Source organism: Enhydra lutris, unplaced genomic scaffold, assembly GCF_002288905.1.
Source record: "Enhydra lutris kenyoni isolate GAN:26980312 unplaced genomic scaffold, ASM228890v2 scaffoldscaffold32, whole genome shotgun sequence".
In the NCBI taxonomy this organism is placed as follows: Eukaryota; Metazoa; Chordata; class Mammalia; order Carnivora; family Mustelidae; genus Enhydra; species Enhydra lutris.
Genome location: NW_019154116.1, coordinates 4,984,524 through 5,003,703, shown reverse-complemented (window position 1 = coordinate 5,003,703; position 19,180 = coordinate 4,984,524). Strand labels below are relative to the sequence as shown.

At 54.9% G+C, this 19,180-nt stretch overlaps 1 protein-coding gene across 2 annotated transcripts in view; it reads right to left on the bottom strand.

The window, feature by feature from the left end:
* LOC111153390 (poly(A) RNA polymerase D7, non-canonical) overlaps positions 1-18,871 on the bottom strand; it is a 43,956-nt gene extending 25,085 nt beyond the window's left edge. The window contains exon 1 of one of the 2 annotated variants that reach the window (XM_022512388.1): positions 18,408-18,871. The gene's annotated coding sequence lies outside the window, so the exon portion shown is untranslated. The remainder of the gene's footprint in view (positions 1-18,407) is intronic. The other variant, XM_022512387.1, reaches the window with a different exon arrangement.
* Between the last annotated feature and the right edge of the window lie 309 nt (positions 18,872-19,180).

The following is a 19,180-nucleotide window of genomic DNA, read 5'->3' as shown; positions in this document are numbered from 1 at the left end:
TACTCCCCAGGCAGATGTGCTGCAGCAGGTAAAGGACACAAACAAGGGGCCCAAAGTGAAGACAAAGAAATGTATTTTAAATAAAACAGCATGGGAAGAAAGGGGGCAAAGGAACCACCCCTGACGGTGAATAATGCTGGCCTGTGAGGGGAGAAGCACAGGGGGGTTTGTCCGCTCCCATAGATTTTAAATCCCATTGTTTCTTCTAAGGAAAGTGATGATCAAGGCAGATTTTATGCATCACTTTCTTAGGGGAACAGGGAAGGCAGATGAACACGTGCACGACCTCCAACATGGCCTCTAGCTTCAGCATCTGAACCTCCAAACACGCTCTAAAGGGTCACAATGTTGGACTTGCCCAGCTCCCTGAGATCTTAAACCCTAAACACTGGTTCCCTGGGCCCGTCTCCATGGTCCCTGTCCATACTGTTAGCCACAGGTCCCAGTTTACCCGGAACATCCCCCGTTAACTTGGTCAATTCCAAATGCTAGGGGAAAACCAAGCTTTCCATTACAATGGAAAATGCAAAAGAAAATACTAGAAACCATCTTCCACTGTTAATTTATTCCATCTCCCCCACCACCACCCTTCCCAACTCTTCGTAAAACCTTTCGAAAGCCTTAAAAAGCCAGCGGTTTCACAGAAATTGGAGCTCCTTCCCCTTGGCTCCACAATGTTCACGGTCTAAATTTTTGCCCAAATGATGTCTTAGTGAAACCACTTCGGAGTTCACCACTGGAGTGCTATGAACGTTAAAGCACGTGCTGATGGACTTGCAGTGGGACGAAGGACTCAGGCCGCACCCCTTGGGCACAGGCACAGACTGAGAAGAGGCAAGCGCAGGTACAGACCCTAACTAGGAAGAATGAGCTGAGGGGCGCCTGGGTGGCTCCGTGGGTTAAGCCTCTACCTTCAGCTCAGGTCATGATCTCAGGATCCTGGGATCGAGTGAGTCCTGCATCGGGCTCTCGGCTCAGTGGGGAGTCTGCCTCCCCCTCTCTCACTCTGCCTGCCTCTCTGCCTACTTGTGATTTCTGTAAATAAATAAATAAAATCTTTAAAAAAAAAAAAAAGAGCTGCTGAGCCCACAGCAAGTACAGACATCCACACAGGAATGGCTGAATATTTCCATTTTCAGGCGTGAATGATCCTCTTTAAATTACCCATGTGTGGATACAGCTAATGACACAAGTCCTTTTTTGTTTATTTTTAATTACGTTACAAGGAAATTAATGCCTGCACCAATTACTTAGAAAACCTCTAGGCAGACCTTCAAAGGTTTTTTTGGGTTTTTCGTTTTTTTGTTTTTTTTTTTTAAATAAAAGCTCAAAAATGGAAGAAAGACAACTGAAACTGCAAATTAGAACCCAGTGTGTTTCCAGAATGTTCCGTTATGTTGTTAATGTGGTAGCTGTCCCGCCAGGCTCCCATCAGCCTGCTTTAAGGGCCTCCCCGTGAGCAGCTCTCCACTCCAGAGACCTACCTGTGTACCCATCTCTCTCCAGAAAGCTGTGAACAAAGCTACCCTTACAATGCTTTTAACATTTTAATGGAAGAGTGACGCCCTTGGGAGAAGCTGCTACCAGAGGAGGCAGCTGAGAGCAACAGACAGGGAAAGGAGGGTATCTCCTAGGGGAGGGGGAGTAGGCAAGGTGGGCTGGGAGGGCACAGTCGTTGCCGTGGGGCAGGCCAAGGCCAAGCTGGGTGGAAGAGGGTAACGCCATGTAAGCGTTCACGCAACAGCAGGTCGGAAGCGCTCTGCAGTCTGGAATCATCACCGCTACTCTAACTCGGTCCCTGCACACCGGCTCCCGAGAAGAGTGAGCTCTCTGTCCCTGCACACCGGCTCCCGAGAAGAGTGAGCTCTCTGTCCCCTTCCCACCAAGACCCCTCGGGGGAATCAGTCACTTTGAACCCTGGTGCAGGTACATGTCTGACAGGGTTTCAGAACCTCAACTGAAGGCCAACAAAGGAAGTGACACTCTTCTGCCTTAGCCAAGGAAACCCAAGCACACTGCAAGTGCAAGAAAGGCCCTGGGGCCACCCAGAAGCCAGAGAACCACAGCCGTCTTCTCTTCCCCTCAGAACAGAGAGCAAAAACTCAGATACCACAAGCTTATACTTAAGCTATGACAAACTTTCTTAATTTAACCATTTCTTCTCAATCTACCTGTCGCTGGTAGAAAGGATGTTCAGACATGGCTTCTAGAGAAACTCTGGTAAAGCACCTGGGAGCACCTACAGACCGGACTGAAGCTAACCCAGCATTTCACAACCTGAGTCAACAGTCCCGCAGAGGGTCAGTACTACTCTGAACCATTTTGCACTATAAGCCTCCACACCACCCCATGCTGCAAGGACCAGCTGGAGAAAAACCACTTGCTTAGCACGTCCATAACCCATCATGGGGCAAAAATGACCAAAGGACTCAGTCTCCTGACTCTGGTGCCCTAGAGAGCCCACAATGCAATCCAGGGCCTTCAAGCCTCTGGAGGAGCTCACAGCCAGGAGAGCTGCTTAGGGGGCAGGGAGAGGCCAAAATGGCACTACACTGTGCTGCTTTCTCCTGCCCTGGTGCAGGCCACCTGCCCCAAGCCACGCAAGGCAGCCACAGCATAATCAGCAACTACTGCAGCCACCTGCAGGGGACTCAGAGGGAACCACGTGGCTATGTCAAAAAGCCAGGGTCCCCAGCCTTGCTCACCAGCTTAACTAGCTGCATCAGTTTTGAAATGAAAATAGCTGTATGTTCTGTCATCTTTCCAGAGAGCCCTTTTCACTGGGAAAGTGAGCTGGGAAGATCCTGTGAGGAAGATTAGTAAGAGTCTGAAAACGTTAGCGTTCTGGGCAACGCCGGCCAGCACCGTCCACATCAGCGGCATTTTCATCAGAGCCTCCCAAACAGTCTTCAAAGCAAATACTACTGTCTCCGTATTACAGATGAGAAAACTAAGTATTCATTAGGCAGATGATAACCAGCCAGTATCATGCCGCCAAAACTCGGACCCAGAGCTGTGAAAGCTCAAGCCACACTCGGGTGACCCAACGTATAGAAATGTGCAGAAACTCACTGTGGGTCCCTTTATAAAGAGTGGAAAGTTGTAAATAGAACTTTATTTAGAGAATCATGTACATCCATGTAATATTTTTAAATTGTTTAAAAGAGCTTTTCAATGACCAGAGGAACCACTTATCTTGAATCAGATTTAAACAAATACAAGAGGACATCTATGCACTATATTTAGAGTAGCATTAAAAACCATGCAAATATGCTCAAATGTCAGCAGGAAAATTAAGGGTAATTTCTCTTCTGTATTTTCCAAACTTCTTCAATAAGTACATTACTGTTTTTATAATCATAACCCCCTCCCAAAGAAAGCATTACTCTGGCTTTGTTAATTGACACCAACTTCACCTCCAAAGGTCACAGGGCAGAACTCTCTGTGCTTGTGTTCATTCTCTGGTCTCCTGCCGCTCCACTAGGGGCACGCCAGTAGGGGCATTTCCTTCTGGCTCCGTCCCAGGCCACGAGTGAGCCAGGCCGGGCACCGCGGAGGCCCAGGGGACCCCACGGACTGCTCAGCGTCAAATCCCGCAGGCTACAGGTCCCTTCAGCCCTCAGGCTCTGGCTCTAGAGCCACCCAAGCCACTGGTTCCGGAAGGGACTCCCAACTGCAGCACTCCCCCCACCAGACAGGGTTTCTAGAAACACCGCCCCTACGGTCCCAGAAAATCCTCTGCAGATGCGTTAGAACCGACCCGGAGGAGACCTGTCTGAGGAAGAGGGTGTGTCTGAAGCAGCGCAGTGCTCTGGCCGCACCACCGCAAGCGCTGCGGACGGGCGTCTCCGAGGGCCCACTCTCCGCACAGGCACTGCAGTCACACAGCTGAGCGAAGATTCGGAGGCTACACTTAGGCTCGCCGGGAAAAAGCCCACCACTCGTTTTGAGTGTATCATATCACTGTTCTTATTAGCCGACAGCTACCACCTGCCGGCTCTCTGCGAGCTCTGTGCGACACGTCACTGAGCACGATCCCCATAAGCACCATCACCTCCCCTTTTCCGGAAGGCGCGGCCGGTAAAGCACCTGCCAGCGGCGCGCGTCTTGCATGAAGAGCTCAGGCAGGGCAGCAAGGCTCCCGCTGCTCCCGGCGCTCCCTGGAGCCTCCAGGCCCCATAGCCGCCTGGCCATGTTGGCTTCCTGCAGACCCCGAACCCACCCGCTCCGCCCCCTCCCCGCACTGCTCCGTTCCCACGGGCTGCCTAACTCGCCTTGACCACTCAGCAGGTATCAGAGGCCAGATACGAGGAGTCTCACTTCCGGTGCTGCTGTTCTAACGGGACACGTCGTCCCAGTGCCCGACAGGGGACGTGATTATCACCAAGACCGGTGAAGCACCCAGGGAGCCTGTGTCCAGTTCCGCGTGGCCCGCAGACACGCGCACAGCGGGCCCTCATCACCTGCCGGACGCCAGCGCCCCCGAGGGCCAGGTCTGCCCCCGACACGAGCGCATCGGCGCACCTGGGGTCTACTGGAAGGAAGCTGCCGCACTTCACTGTATCCAATTCGTGTACGTAGTTAAGTTCAACTTAACAGTCCGAAGAGGCAAAGCTGACACAACGCACTGACCTGTCATTCATCAGCCAGGTTTGTTGCCAACGAGTTGGGAGGAGGAAATGTCATTTGCACCAGTTCTCCTGGGTCCAAACTAGACATTGCACTCACCAACCTCCCAAGGCCCCACCAAGATGACCAGAAAAAATTTTTAAGAAAAAGCACAACAGTACTGGAACTCTGCCAAAAACTGAAAGGACAGGAAAGGACTTAACGGATCCAAAGGTTTAAGTCGATACGGAAGCGTGGAAAGCAGACGCCTCTGTCCGGTGATTTCCCGCAGCCCTACTATTCTGACACTGGCTACAGAGCAGTGAGCGCGACCCACTAAGGCCCTTGCTCTGAACTGGGAGCGGAGCAAGGGCAGCACGGAGAGGGGAAACGATAGCCAAAATAAACCAGAGGGCGTAGAGCGCACTCTGCCACACGGTGGCCCGTGGCCATGCCCGTGGCTCCCTCGGGTTGGGTGGTGAGGGGCCGGCATGGAACCCGGACGGAACAGCAAGCAGCAGCTGGACGCGCAGGTCGGGGAACGCTGGGAAAAGGAAGGGCCGGCCACGGACCCAACAGCAAGGATGAGCTTGCGAGGCTTCGGGAACCAGGAGAAGCCCGTGTGGCCTTGGGAACAGAGGCACCCTGAGTCTGGAATGCAGCAACCCTGGGCCAACTGTGGGACAAACAAGAGTACCAGGCTTCGGAAGAAACCCAGTGGCCAGGAAGAAGGGGACCAAAGAGGCCTGAGAAAGCTGGAGTCCTTCGGGAAGACTCGGGCCCTGACAAAGGTGCCTGCCGACTGCCCCAAGCCTGTCCCCTCTCCCCACAGGGCTGCCAGGTCCCAGAAAAGCTAGCCCAGGACACGGCCAGCCTCTCAAGCCTGTAGCTGAGCTGAAATTTGTCAGTGAGGTGGAAGGTGCACAGCAGGAACACACGTACATCACCTCAGCAGAAAGACAGACTATGAGGTCTGCCCTGGCAGTACCCCATGAACAGGCCACAGCAAACAAAAAGAAACAGGAGAGGAACCCAGAACACGACAGAAACACCACCAGCTCCCAGCACCCAGCACCGAAGAAGACACACATGCCAAGTTCGGGAAAAACCTGCTCAGGGGCCTTGTTCTATAGAAAAGCAACCTGGGTCAGAAGGTGTCAGTAATGTCGGGGTTCCCTGGTGACAATCAGCAGAATGAGGGCACAGGGGAGCTACCGTGCTAAGGACACACACCGCGAGCCAGAGCAACAAGAACCTAGTTCAACAAGATGAACAGAGGAAAAAGAAAATGATTCAAGTCATCCAAGGGGAAAAGGTCTCCCCGGAGGGACAGAGGCGCTGCCAGCCAGCAGAAGAGGAGCCCAGAAGGCCCGGCAGAGTCGCGTGGAAGAGACGGTGTACCTCAAGCAAAGGCACAGCCCGCTCTGTGGGGGGGAAGGGAAGCTGTGCTCCAGGCAAAACAGATGCTGGGGGCCCACACTGAGCCAGACGCTGCACCAAGGGCCACGTGTGGACTAGAAGGCGGCTTCCAAAAGGCGACTAACAAATTAACAAACATGGACCACCTTCACCAAACAGCCACAGCCAGAGACACAGAGCAATTCTGAGGCCAAGAGACGGGTATTGAGGCACACAGCAGGCCTCAGGGAACGCGGCACCAATCAGCTCTCTTTAAAGACCTGACTGAACACACACAACAAAAAGATCCTGACGCAGGCTTCCCTGTGCAGAGCTGGTGAATGAGCACAGGGAGGGAGCCGGGGCCCCAGGCGCTCAGCCGAGCTCAGGGCCAGGGCCACGGGGAGCAAGGCCAGGGTCACAGCCAGAGGAGCACGGTCTGCTCCTGCGAAGCTCATTCCAGCACACGCAGGCCAGGAAGACGGCCCCGCTCCTGCGAGCTCTGCCAGCAAGGACGCACCCTCCACGGAGCCCACCAGACATGGGGACCACGCAAAGAACTCCGAAATCTGAAGGAGTCCAGGGAAGAGTGCTGGTGGGGAGCAGGACGTCTCTGTAAATACAAAACCGAGACTCACCCACCGCAAACTGTGGTCTCCCGCATCCGGGCAGGACTGCGGTGTCACTAGGAACCCTGACTGCCTGGGGTCAGAGGCCCTGCTGCTTTCCAGCGACCGGACCTTGCAGCACGCGGACAGGCCTCCACACGGCGTTGTCATGAAGATTTAATGAATCCAGACAAAGTACTCAGAACAGGACCTGGCACTTAGTAAAGGCTCAATAAATGGCAGTGATTATAATTACAGAACAAATACAAATGCCTAACTCCTGGTGACAAAATAATTCAATGCAAATCAGGAAGTAAAGATATATGAAAGGGCTATTTTAGTTCGCTCAGGCCACTGGAACAGGACACCACAGACTGGGCAAATCCAACAACAGACATTTATTTCTCACAGTTCTGGAGGCTACAAGTCCAAGATCAGGGGCCCGGCACAGTCAGGCTCCGGTGAGAGCCCTCTTCCTGGCTTGTAGACGGCTGCCTTCTCACTCCGTCTGCAACAGGGCTGAGAGCCAGCAAGCAATCTGGCCTCTTCTTAGAAAGACACTAATCCCAGGATGAGACCCTGCCTTTGTGACCTCATCTAACCCTAATCACCTCCCAAGGGCCCCTTCCCCAAGTATCATCACACTGGGGTCTGGGGCTTCAACATACGAATTTGGGGGGACGCGACTCAGTCTGCGGCAAGGACTAACAACGGCTGTACGCCACGTAGCAGTAAGCAAACAGGTATGATGTCATCAAAGCTTCTCCTTTGATTTTTTTGCACTCAGCCACTTAAGGTTTTCATCATTTTTAAGGGGGGGGGGGGGGGGCAGAGGGAAAGAGAATCTCAAGCAGACTCCACACCCAGAGGAAAGCAGGACATGGGGCTCAATCTCGTGACCTTGAGATCATGACCTGAGCTGAAACCAAGAGTTAGTCACTTAACCAACTGAGCCACCCAGGCGCCCCTCATCATTTATGCTCTTGGTCTCGGCAATACCTCCTAGAAACTAGTATTTCCATCTGAGAGGTTCCACATTATTTTCACTTTCAAGCAAAATCAAAAATTCAGTAAACTGTGTTTAAAGAGAACAGAAACCATAATGGAAGTATTTCCGTTGATCAATCCATGTGTCTGTCCACCATGGGCTTAAAGGGAGAGGTCTACAGTGGCAGTCACCTAATTGTATTTTGGTTATTGCTGGGGGGTGGACCCCATGATTTTTAAGCTTCTTGTTTTAAACACACACACACACAAATCCACTTAATAAAAATAATCATTTAAAAGTCAGCAGAAAACACTCTTAGGTGCCACCTCTCACTGAAGCAGTCAGCAGACAGAACTGTTGTTGTTAGGAGGCTCGGCATCGCGCACGGTGGCGGCGTGTGTCACTGACCACTTAAAGGAGTCACCCTTGCAAGGCAGGGGACAGCACCAGATCACAGGCCCGGTGTGCGAGAAAATACTTTCGACTCCTCCTGGGGAGACTGGGACGCACGGTACAGAGCCTGGGCAGAGCTTCAAGATGCTCTCTGCAACCTGAGAGGTCCTGTCTCTACCCAGAGACTGGGGTTCAGTGTCTTTCTTTTCTTGCTAGTACAAGACCTCTCTGAACAACCCCCTCTCTGCTCTGCACTCCTAGTGGTTAAGAAGAAATGCTGTGGCCTCAGACTGCCTGGGATCCAAAGCCAGTGCCTCACTGACCTGCTGTGCGAGCTAGCCGGCCCCTGGGCTCTGAGCCGCGCCCCTGCCCCGCACCCGGGAGGGCGGAGGGTGGCGCGGCATGAAGGGCTGTGGGCTCTACGGGTCCCGATGATGAGTGACAGTGACACAGCACACATGTGTGACAGCAGTGACAAAAGCTGAAGACCACTCGCTTGGAGGGAGCGAAGGAGAGGCAGAGGCAGCACCTGCGCAGGAAGGCCGGAGAACACCGGGCCTCTTCCCCAACCACAAGCCGCTCACTTCCGATGGTCCTACCCCAAAAGCCCTCCAGAAAGCCCATTTTTACTCTTAACAGTTTTGTTTCAGTTCATCCCAAACCTTAACCTGGGGCAGTTCGCACAGGCCCCAATTCTCTGGAGTTCGGTCCCCATCCCACGCGCTTGCTTCTGCCGCGCAGGCGTGGAGGGCTGCTCAGTCTCCCGTGCGCCAGCCTCTGACGGGGCCGCAAACGCTCCCGCCGGGTTCACCGTGCGCTTCCGTCCCCGAGCTGACTCACGCGGTACTCGAGGACCTCCGCGGGGCACCGCCGTGGAAGGTGTGCGTCCTCTTTCACATGCCGGCCATCTCTTCAGCCTTCTCCTTCCATTTTTAAAACTCGGACTGCTTCAGTTTAGAGAAGATGCTAATGCCCGAAAAACTCCAGCGTGCTGCACGCAGGCTGCCACCTCTGCCGGGTCGCCACGTCCCTGCGTCCTGCTCTTGATCCCAGCACACCTGTTCCCTCCTGGGGGGGCGGCGGTGACGTGTTCGGGCTCCCTGCCCCGCGCGCCCGCTGGGGCCTGCAGCTCTCCTGCTGCCTGGCTGCCACTCGGGGAGACGCTCCGTCTACTGAAGCGGACTCTCTTTAAACCGAATCATTGATGAGAAAAAATGGGAGGAGGCAGGCAACAGACGCTCACCCGTCCTGCTTCCGGCTTTCCACAGTCTTCAGTTGAAACGGCAACTCACCAACTGCTCCACTCTTCCTAGATACAACTTGCCAGAAAAATCCAGACGGGAGGAGCCCTGCCCGCCCACAGTCCGGGACGGTCTGCGGAAAGCAGGCCCTTCAGCGAACCGGAGCAGCAGGACGGCTTCGGCCCCGCAGCCCCTCCCCCACAAAGCTCCCCCAAGCCCCCCTCCGGCATCTTCATCATCTGCCATCTGACTCCAGGTGCCCCCAGGAGGAGCTCGGTTCTCCCTCTCCCTCGATCCGCTCTCTCTCTCCAGAAAAGCAAAACAGCAAATGTCCCCTTACAGACACAAGGAGGCTGGCTTCGCAGGGCGAACTGCCGCCCCCTCCCGCGTCCTGAACAGGTCCCCTTCCCCCAGCAGGCCGGCGCCCTGCCGTCAGCGCTGGGAGGATGTCGGCCCGGCCAGGCTTCAGCCTTCTGTCTGTGGTACCCATCTCCCAGGCCTGCTCGGAGAACGCCCGACCCTCCCGCAAGCCGGCCGAGAGCCCAGCCCCGCGGAGCCCCTGCTCAGGGAGCCGCGGCTGCCCCGCGAGCCAGAGAAGAGCGGAGGCTCCGGGCAGGGCACCAGCGGGCGGGCAGGAGCGCTGCCCCCCCCCCCCCCCCCCCCGCCGGACCGAGTTGTTCCTCGTGGCACTCTGCGTGACCGAGACCATGCTGCGTGTGCTACTGAAACGGTGGCCCTTTGAGAAGGAGTCCCACCGGAAACTCAGAAACACCAGTTCTAGAGCTTTCCAGGGGTGGCTCGCTGAGCCCCATGGCTTCCGCGGCTGTTGCAGTTCGGATTCATTTAGGCAGCAGTTACCGGACCAAATACTGAGTTTGCAGTAAAGAGAGTCTAAAGCTACTCTAGGTCGGCACTGTCAGAAGTCATTAGACTACTTAAGTGTTCATTAAGACGAATGCAATTAAGATTCAGTTCCACAGCTGCGTCAGGCGCACAGCAAGAGCTCCAGGGCCACACGGGGCCAGCAGCGACTGCTCGGGCTGCACAAAACCCGGGCCGGCCGCCCTCACGGAGCGCGCCACAGCGCCCCGTCCCACCGTCCACAGAGGCCAAGCCAGAGGCTGCAAAGCGCTCAGAGAAAGAGCATGCACTCCTACTACGCGCACAGAACCCGAAATCCTAAACCGCCTGCCACCGGTCGCATGAAGCCGCACAGCCGATACCAGAGCAGTGCCCGGAAAGATCTGGAAAGACGCTTAATTTAAGACCTACAGAACATGTTACTCAGGCACTGTTTAAATTTTTAAAATCAGAAAAAAACGCCTTGACTCCAAGGGAGAAGCGTCTCCATGACACCGCGTGGGTCCCTGAAGACTCAGACCTTCGGGCTTTAGCAGCTTCTCTGAGAAAAGCTCAGGCCTGAGAGGGAAACTTGTATTTTCAAACCTGGAGCAAAAGGCTTTTTCTGTCCAGTTGGCAACGAGCCCCGCCTAATTTTTGGTTTCAATTTCCTCAGAGAAGAGAGGAGAAAAGGGAAGGAAAGGAGTGGCCTTCTCAGCTCTCCACATCACAATTCACATGGCACTTCCAAGTCTCCTCTGTTTAGCACATCCTGCCAGGGGGATGTCGTAGACGTCGCCTCCCGGGTGGGGAAACTGAGGCGCAGAAGTCAGGACCCAGCATGAAATCAGTCAACACCAGGCCCGTGCATGAGGCTACAGGGGTGCAGAGCGCAGGAGAACCAAGGGAGCTCAAGGCCACGTGCAGATCGCAGCCGAAGGGCTCCGAGCAAAAAACGGAAAGATTTGATTTTTCATTTCCCTTCCACTCCTGCATCCCAGCCATGGCTTCAGATCCACCGGATTCCAGAAACATAACGATCTGAAATCTCTCTCAAATACGGAAAGATAGAAACCACCTACATCCACGTTATCACTTAGGAAATTAACTCCAATCTTAAACCACAGGAGGACCTAAATGGTTCTACAGAGCAGCTGATCTGGGAATGAAAAAGAGCACAAACCCACAATAAAAAGGCACATCGCTGACAATGAAAGACATTCTCTGCCAATGGGAACCTCGGAGACACTCCCACGGAGCCCGCCCCATCAGCCTGGAGACAGACCCCTGCGCAGAAACCGCTATGCCAGGAGGGAGAGCCAGCGTCTCCTCCTTGCTGCTGGGGCACGGAGCACACGCCCCAGAGCTCAGGCCATGCCCAACCTGATCCCAGGACACTCAGCAGGTGGCTGAGGGACAAGCAATGTATCTTCATACTTTCAAACACAGAACTGTTGGAAAGCTTTCTGCTTTTGAGTTCTACACTGTAAGGTATAAAAGTGGTTTAACCACACTCTTTGGGAAGATAAACAGAAAAACTACAATCAATTTTACTTTAATATTCTGCACTTAAGTAACTTCAGAGTTGGCAATCAAATCTTCAAAAATTCTAAGACAACACCGTTACCTTCAGCATCTGACCCAAACCACCTAAGCGGCCAGCACGCACTTGTTCATGGAAGCGGCCAGACCCTGTCACGCGTGCTCACCATTCATCAGAGCCTGATGCAGAGCTGGCCAGCAGCACCCACTTGGCCCTGGGAATGCAGCTAAGACACGGCCCCTCCTCCCCAAGGGGAAGCGGAAGACCAGCGGTCGATGGTCAGCTGTGTAAGAGCGGCGGTCACTCCACAGGAAGGGGCCAGGGAAGAACTGCGAGGGAGTGTGCTTGCTCTGAAGCAAGGGTCACAGCCCGTGGAGGGGGAGGCGACCACTCCCATTAACTTGGGCTGCTGTACACGCGGTGTGGGGTCTTATGCAAAGCAAACATGGTCTGCCATGTGCTTAGACCTAAATTCCAGAGGCAACATGAGTGAATCATGTCGCATCCCCGCCGACCCCCTACCCGCCCCCCCAGCCCCCGAAAGGAATAACAGCTTTCCCAAGCTGCCCAGTGCAGGGGGCCTCAGGAACAGGACTTTTCAACTGCTGTAGTTCTCACGTACTCGTTCACATGGCTTTCACATACACTTCTCTTAGGTGACATAGGAGACAAGCACAGAAAGGTCCCGAGAGCTAGTCTCTCTGGTTGCCTGAGTTCCGTCGTGACGACCAAGCCAGAGGACAGACAACAATCTACCAGAGTCATCACAGCGGGCTGGAGTCCAGTCGAGGGAGAGAAGTGCTGGAAAAGACAACCACATGGTTTAGTCTACCTACAGGAGCATGCCTTCAGGCATGGAAGGAAGCCTCCAGAAGAAGACCCCATGCCCCAAGCCTCAGAACCCGTGGCTGAGACAAAATCATCACCACATGCCCTTAAGATAGACAACTACCTGAAAGGGCCTGACGCAAACACACAAGCCCTTCAGGCAGAGGGCTTCCGCCAGCTGGCAGAGGGGTGGCCAGAGACAGTCAAAGCTCTGTCGCCAATGTGCAGATGGGGGGACCACAAGTCAAGGAAGGCAAAGATGGCTTTAGATGCTGAGACAGTCCCCCAACTGGCAGCTAGCAAAGAAAGGGGACCTAAGTCCTGCAACAGCAAGGAAATGAATTCGCCAGCAGTGTGCAAGAGGAGCCTGGGCTCCAGTCAGGAACGCAGCAGCCAACACCGTGCCTGCACCCTGGTGAGAGCCTGAGCGGGAAGCCAACCCAGCTGTCCCAACCTCTGACACACAGAGTCCATGAGACAGTAAAGGAGTATTGGTTTAAGCTGCTAAGTTTATGCTCATTCGTCACACAGCCACAAAGAACAACTGCGGCATGGAAACCCTGGAGTAAGCCATTTAATTTGCGGTGCAAATCCCGCACTGTAAGAAGATGCACCCCTGACCACCTCACCTGGGACACAGACTGGCATGGGGGACAGGCATCTCGGGCAACTGTCTCAGTCACCAAGGTCACCCATCTGCCTTTACGCCGGTGCCACACTCACCCAGCAGCCTTCAGACCACAGAGTCCGGAGGGGCCTCTCCAGAGCCACGGCCAGCAGCAGTCTTCTCGAGACCCCGTGAGCAGGACACCGCGCCCCCTCACCTGTCAGCCTGCGCCCAGGTGCAGCGGCAACACAGCTTTTCTCAACTTCAACATCACAGGCTGCTGTTTGCTCTGTCTTGGTTTGTTTGTTTTAAAGACTTTATTTATTTATTTGACAGAGATGACAAATAGGCAGGCAGGCAGAGAGAGAGAGAGAGAGAGAGATGGAAGCAGTGTCCCTGCGGAGCAGAGAGCCCGATTCAGGGCTCAATCCCAGGACCCTGAGATCATGACCTGAGCCGAAGGCAGAGGCTTTAACCCATTGAGCCCCTCAGGTGCCCCCGTCTTGCTTTTTAATAGCTTCTTTCATTCCGTAACTTAAAACACAGGTCCTAAACCAATGCACAGGAAGTCCTCATTTCCCAGGATAACCATGATGCCTCCTCCCATCAGACGTACACGATTCCGTTTACAATGGGAAACAAGATTTCTTATTAAATAGTGACCAAAGGAAGTCTGAGGCTTTACCTTGAAAAATCCCAAAGTTATGAAAAATGGACACTTTAAAACATTTACTTAAAAATTATTTTCCCAAGTGCTCATCACACCCGCGCTACTGCTGAGAAGCCAACAGCATTGCCGCGTTAAGCTCCTCCCTCACAAGCGCCGGGCAGCCCGGCAGCGCGGGGTCCGCCAGCGGCGACTGCGGCAGCATGGGCGTTACCAAAGTCGTTTTCTGCAAAAAACTTTCGAGGTCTCTGCCTTCCCCCAGGACTCCTCCAGCCTGTTTCATACCGCAATCCTTTCCAGGGCGTCCGTCCAGCCCTTCTCCGAGGGTCGGCAGTCCTCATTGCGACTCTTCACTTACCGGCAACCAGGCCAACTCTCCCCAACTTCATCCCAGCCCGCAGGCAGCCCTGGATTTTCGATCTCACTTTGCAGTGACAGGCCAAGGTATACCGGGTGGGAACAAGCGACACTGTTACTAAGGGGGTTGGAACCTCTGAGGAGGAGCTCATTGCACATGCTCAGCGCAGCAGCAATGCGGGCACGGCTTCCAGGCACGACCTCATACCCAGTGGTCGCAGATGATGAACACTGAGAAAATGAAGCCTGTGCGTGCCACTGTCACCTTGCGGGGCGGGTCTCATTCTAACCTCTCCCATGTGTCCCATGTGTGCAGGCGGATATGGGACGGAAAGGACGCAACAGGAGTGACAATGCTGTCGTCTGCCATGGGCCCTGCTGGGCTTTCACCTGCGCCCTCCCACTGGGTCCCCAGAAGGACACATTGCAGGAGGGGGTCACCTGCACGCTACTTTACGTAGTGCCAAGTCAGGCTGCAAGCACAGAGGGAGAGGAGGCATCCTGAAGCCTCCTGAATCCTCCTCCAGGCTCAGCCTCTCCAAACAGAGTGAAGGAAACACACATGGAGTCCTGCGGGGTCACCATCCTACGAATGACATGGGTCCATTTCTCACCAACATCAGATGAAGAACTGAATTTTGAGTGAACAGAAGATGTCAAAAAATAAACACTGTTAAAAGCCCTGCAGGAAGGACGCTCCATGACCATTTCACACTCAGGCACACCAGAGAGGACGACGCACAGATGGCCAAAGCCCACACTGAAGCCTGGTCAGGGCCTGGCCTGCAGGGGCCCACCAGAGGCCAGGGGCCTTCCCTCGTCTCATTACGCTCCTCCCGGGGCTCTACAGGGCACCAGTAAGGATGCAGCAACACACTTGGGGTGCAAGCTCCCCCCACCCCCACCTGGGACTTTTCTTTGCCTTGAGGCTCATGAGGTTTCTGAAGCTGGCAGCACTGACCAGGGCAAAGTAACAACTCGCTGGGCCAGGGAGTGGAGGTGAGGACATGAGAAGGTGACAAGGGCCGGAGGCTGGGAAGTGCAGGGCCCAGGAGCCCGTCCACACCTGCCCACATCCCTAAATCAGAAGCCCAGGTAGAGAGGAGAGAGCACATTCCACACCGTTCCCAAAACAAAAGTTTGAGTTCAACGGAAACACAGAACAGCTGCTCCAAGACAAGTGCTTCCCTTTCCCTGCTCCGAGGGTTCCCGTTCGGATCCCTGTCTGCCTCCCCTGGCTTCGTCACCTCCTCAAGGGTGGAAGCAGACCGGCAACACTGTGAGGCCAGGCCACCAGTACAGTTTCGAAGGGCAAAGCCCTCCACCCCAGAAAAGAGCAGACAGCGCAGCCTGCTCCACGGGCCACCACGCAAACGCCCGACTGGCTTGCGCTGATGCTACCCAGCCTCCCGCAGCATCGGCCGATGGCTCAAGCTTTCTTGAGGACTACAGACGTGGTCCTTCCAGAAACACCTGTCCTGGGCCTACACAGTAAGTCTGAGCCACTACTCATCAACAAGGCTCCTTTCTACTGACCAGGTCAAGGGCTCTCCCATCACAGTTCTTTCCCCTTCTGAGCTATAGATGAAACACGTGGCAGTGGCCTTCCTCATCACCCTGAGTAAGCTGGTGGCTGGCGGCGAGTTCTAGACAGACTTATTTCTTGATACCAAAAAGTTAGCTGCCATAAGCCCAGCGGCCCGCCATGGGCAGGACCATGAGGAACAGCTCCCTCCTCTGACCACAGGCATACCTCCACAGCTCAAGGGCTTCTCTGACTTCCTGCTCCTCTGCTCAGTGCCCGCCCCCCCGCCAATGGTGGCCTGCTAGAAGCATTCTGCGTAGCAAACCAAGATGGGGCACCCCACCCTTCCAGACACATGGCCGGCAGTCCTAGCAGGCTCCTCCTCTAGGCAGAGATGGCAGTAAGTGGAGAGACCCCGAGTCGTACACCTCAGCCACAGAGGCAGCCAAGGAGAAAAGAAAGAGCATCACCAAGAGCAGGACTGCACCGGCTCCTATTCAGGTAGGTTAAAACGGGGAACTCCTGGATGGGCTGCTTCAGAAGCTACTCTTCAACCCTCCACACGGCCTCTGAGCAGAAACCTCACAGGCCAGCAGGGGGGGCAGGGTAGGACCCGCAGTAGGCCCCCAGGCAGGGCCCAGAGCAGCAGCGCCCAGGAGGCAGGCTCAGTCTCCGGCTGCAGTCTTTAACCCCAGGAGGACCGCAGAGATGCCATCACGGCGATCTAAAGGGGACAGACCTAACCAAACCTGCTGACGGAGGAGATTCTCCCACTGGCCGCTCTGGGAGAGGCCCAGAGGCCGGCAACAGTGTTCGAGGACCACTGGCCGCTGGAGCAATCTCCGAGAGCAGTGACATGCTGCGGGAGGGTAAAGAGATCTGATCAAAGACTAGATGGGGGAGACAGACAAGGAGGAGAGAAGACCTACACACTGTGCTAGCGTGCGCTGCGCAGGGGCACGCAGATGGAGGCCAGGGTTCAGAGGCAGGATCAAGAGACAGGCATCTTCCAGGCCAACTACTACCTCAGGTCCTAGCAAAGAACCTCGTATTTGGTGGGCTCATTTATTAATAAAAGAACCAGCAGGGGCACCTGGGTGGCTCACTCAGTTAAGCATCTGCCTTCAGCTCAGGTCCAGATCCCAGAGTCCTGGGATCAAGTCCCATTCTGGTTCCCTGCTCAGCGGGGATCCTGCTTCTCCCTCTCCCTCTGCTCCTCCTCCCCCATCCCACTCCTGGTGTGTGTTTCTCTCCCTCTCTCAAGTAAATAAGTAAAAATAAATAAATAACGTACGTATTGAAGCTTTCTAGAAACCTAGGGGAGAGGAAATAGCTTCCAGGGCCTAAGTAATTTGCAAAGGGGCATGATGCCGCCACTGTCAACAGCTCACTGAAGAAGCAAGACTTGGGACCGTTTGGACCCCCAAATGCTCTACCAGTGAAGACCACATGTCCTCCTATTTTCCTAGTGCTAAGACACAGAGTCAGTTCCAGAGACATGACAGGCTGGAAACCCGCAGGCCTCACCCCACCCCCCAACCAAGGAACTCGGGTATGATGCTATCCATCAAGAAATCGCTCCATACCACCCTTTCTTGGACAGTTTGACAAGTAAGGGCTGGAGACAGAGAAGCAGGAGGAGAGTGGCTCCTACCTGGGGCTGAAATGCACACTGGGGCTTCGGGGAATTTAAGAATGTAACACTTCTAACCCAAACCAGGTGAAACAAATTACAGGACATGAAGCTCCTAGGATGTATCTCACTTGCTTTAAAGTAGTATCAACTTAACCATTTTCCAATCTGAATGAACAGACTTACAACAAAAAAGAGTTACTTTAAGAAGTAATCTCAAAACCTAGCAATCGCTGGATTAGAACTCTAATATTTGTTAAAAACAAAAAAACAAAAAACCCTAGTACCCTGGAAAATCCTTATGCAGCTCTTAAATCAGCATACAACTTGCAAAGAAAGTTTATGATTTAAGTCTTGAAATAATGACATAATATCTACATACAAACGCTTTGTTTCTAGATGCTCAGAAAAGCACAGGAAGGCAAAAGGGCCGGGCAGGTAGCATTCCCACCTGAGCAACCTCACCTGGGACTGCGTCAACCAACACTCCCACGCCCACGTTTTGTTTTTTTAAACAGCCCTGTCATGTGTAACCGCACTAAACTTAAGTAGAACTTTTCTCTAGGCCAACGTGGAAATATTTAAAATAAAAATGGCATCTTCCAAAGAATACGTGCTACAAACGTTTTTGTCTTCTTTGAAGACTATCAACTACTTTTTCAAAACTAGAAAAATGCTTTTTATGTTAACTTCTGCATAAAATTGAATCATAACACACACGCCGTCATCCAAAAAAATTACTTCTAAATTCACTGTTGGTTAAATTGTATCACTAATTTAAAAAAAAAAAAAAAAGACAATGAATCATCTTCCAAAAAGATTTTTCTCAAAAAAAAGTTATTATTTAACGAGTATTTGCCTTCAACTCAATTCAAGTTCCCGGCAATACTAAAACCGTCTGCAGCTGAAATAAAGCTCCACACCCATCCGCGCTCCACTTTGACAAGGGGTCCGTCCCTAACATGTCTGGGGAGAGGGAAAAAGGTGAAGTATCCCACACCCCCTTCCGGTGGCCCAAGTCGGGCTCAGCGGCCCCCGTCCCCCGCGGTCCGTCTGGGGATCCGAGCAGCAGATCGCCGCTCCTTTACAACAGGAATCTACTGTGCAGTGCAAGGAGAAGCCTTCCGGCGCAGAATCGCACCCGGCGTCCCCCCGCGCGCCCCGCACTCACCCCTGGATGCCGGGGCTGTACGCGCGGCTCTTCCAAGGCGTGCCGGGCCGCGGCGCCTGGGGCCCGGGGCCGCCCCCTCCGCTCAGCGCGGCCGCACGGCTGCCAGACAGCAGGTAGTTGAGGCCGTAGGTGCTGGCCTTGTTCTCGCGTTTCCGGCGGCCCGGGTGGAACTGGTGCTGCGGCGGGGAGCCGGCGGGCGCGGGGCCGCGCGGCCCAGGGTGCCCGTTGGCCGCGCCGGGGGCGCTCGGCGGGCCGTCGGCGAAGTGGAAGAAGGCGCCGCCGCGGCCGCCGCCCGCCCGGCCGAGCGAGGCGCTGCTCGAGGACGACGACGAGCAACCGGGGCTCTCGGTGCCCGACTCGGCGTTGGACGAGGACGACGACGACGACGACAGCGACGGCGACTTGTGCAACCGCCGGGCGCCCTCGGCCGCGGGCCCGAGCGCCGTCAGCAGCGCGGGGGGCAGCGCGGCGGGGCCGGGCGCGGGCGGCGGGGGCGACGCGGCGGGAAGCGCGGGCCCCGCCAGGCCGCCGCTGCCGCCGCCGCCGCCCAGCCCCGCCGCCCCCGCCGCGACCGCCGTGTCCAGCGCGGGCGAGTTGAGGCAGAAGTAGGACGCGAAGCCCGACCCGCCGCGGCCCACGCCCTGCGAGGTCTCCCAGATCTGCATCCACAGGGCATTGGCCGGCCCCTTCTGCTCGGGCTGGATCCAGGCCACGCGCGGATCCATCCACGCGCCGCCCCGCGGGCCCGCGCGCCCGCCCGCCCCGCCGCGGCC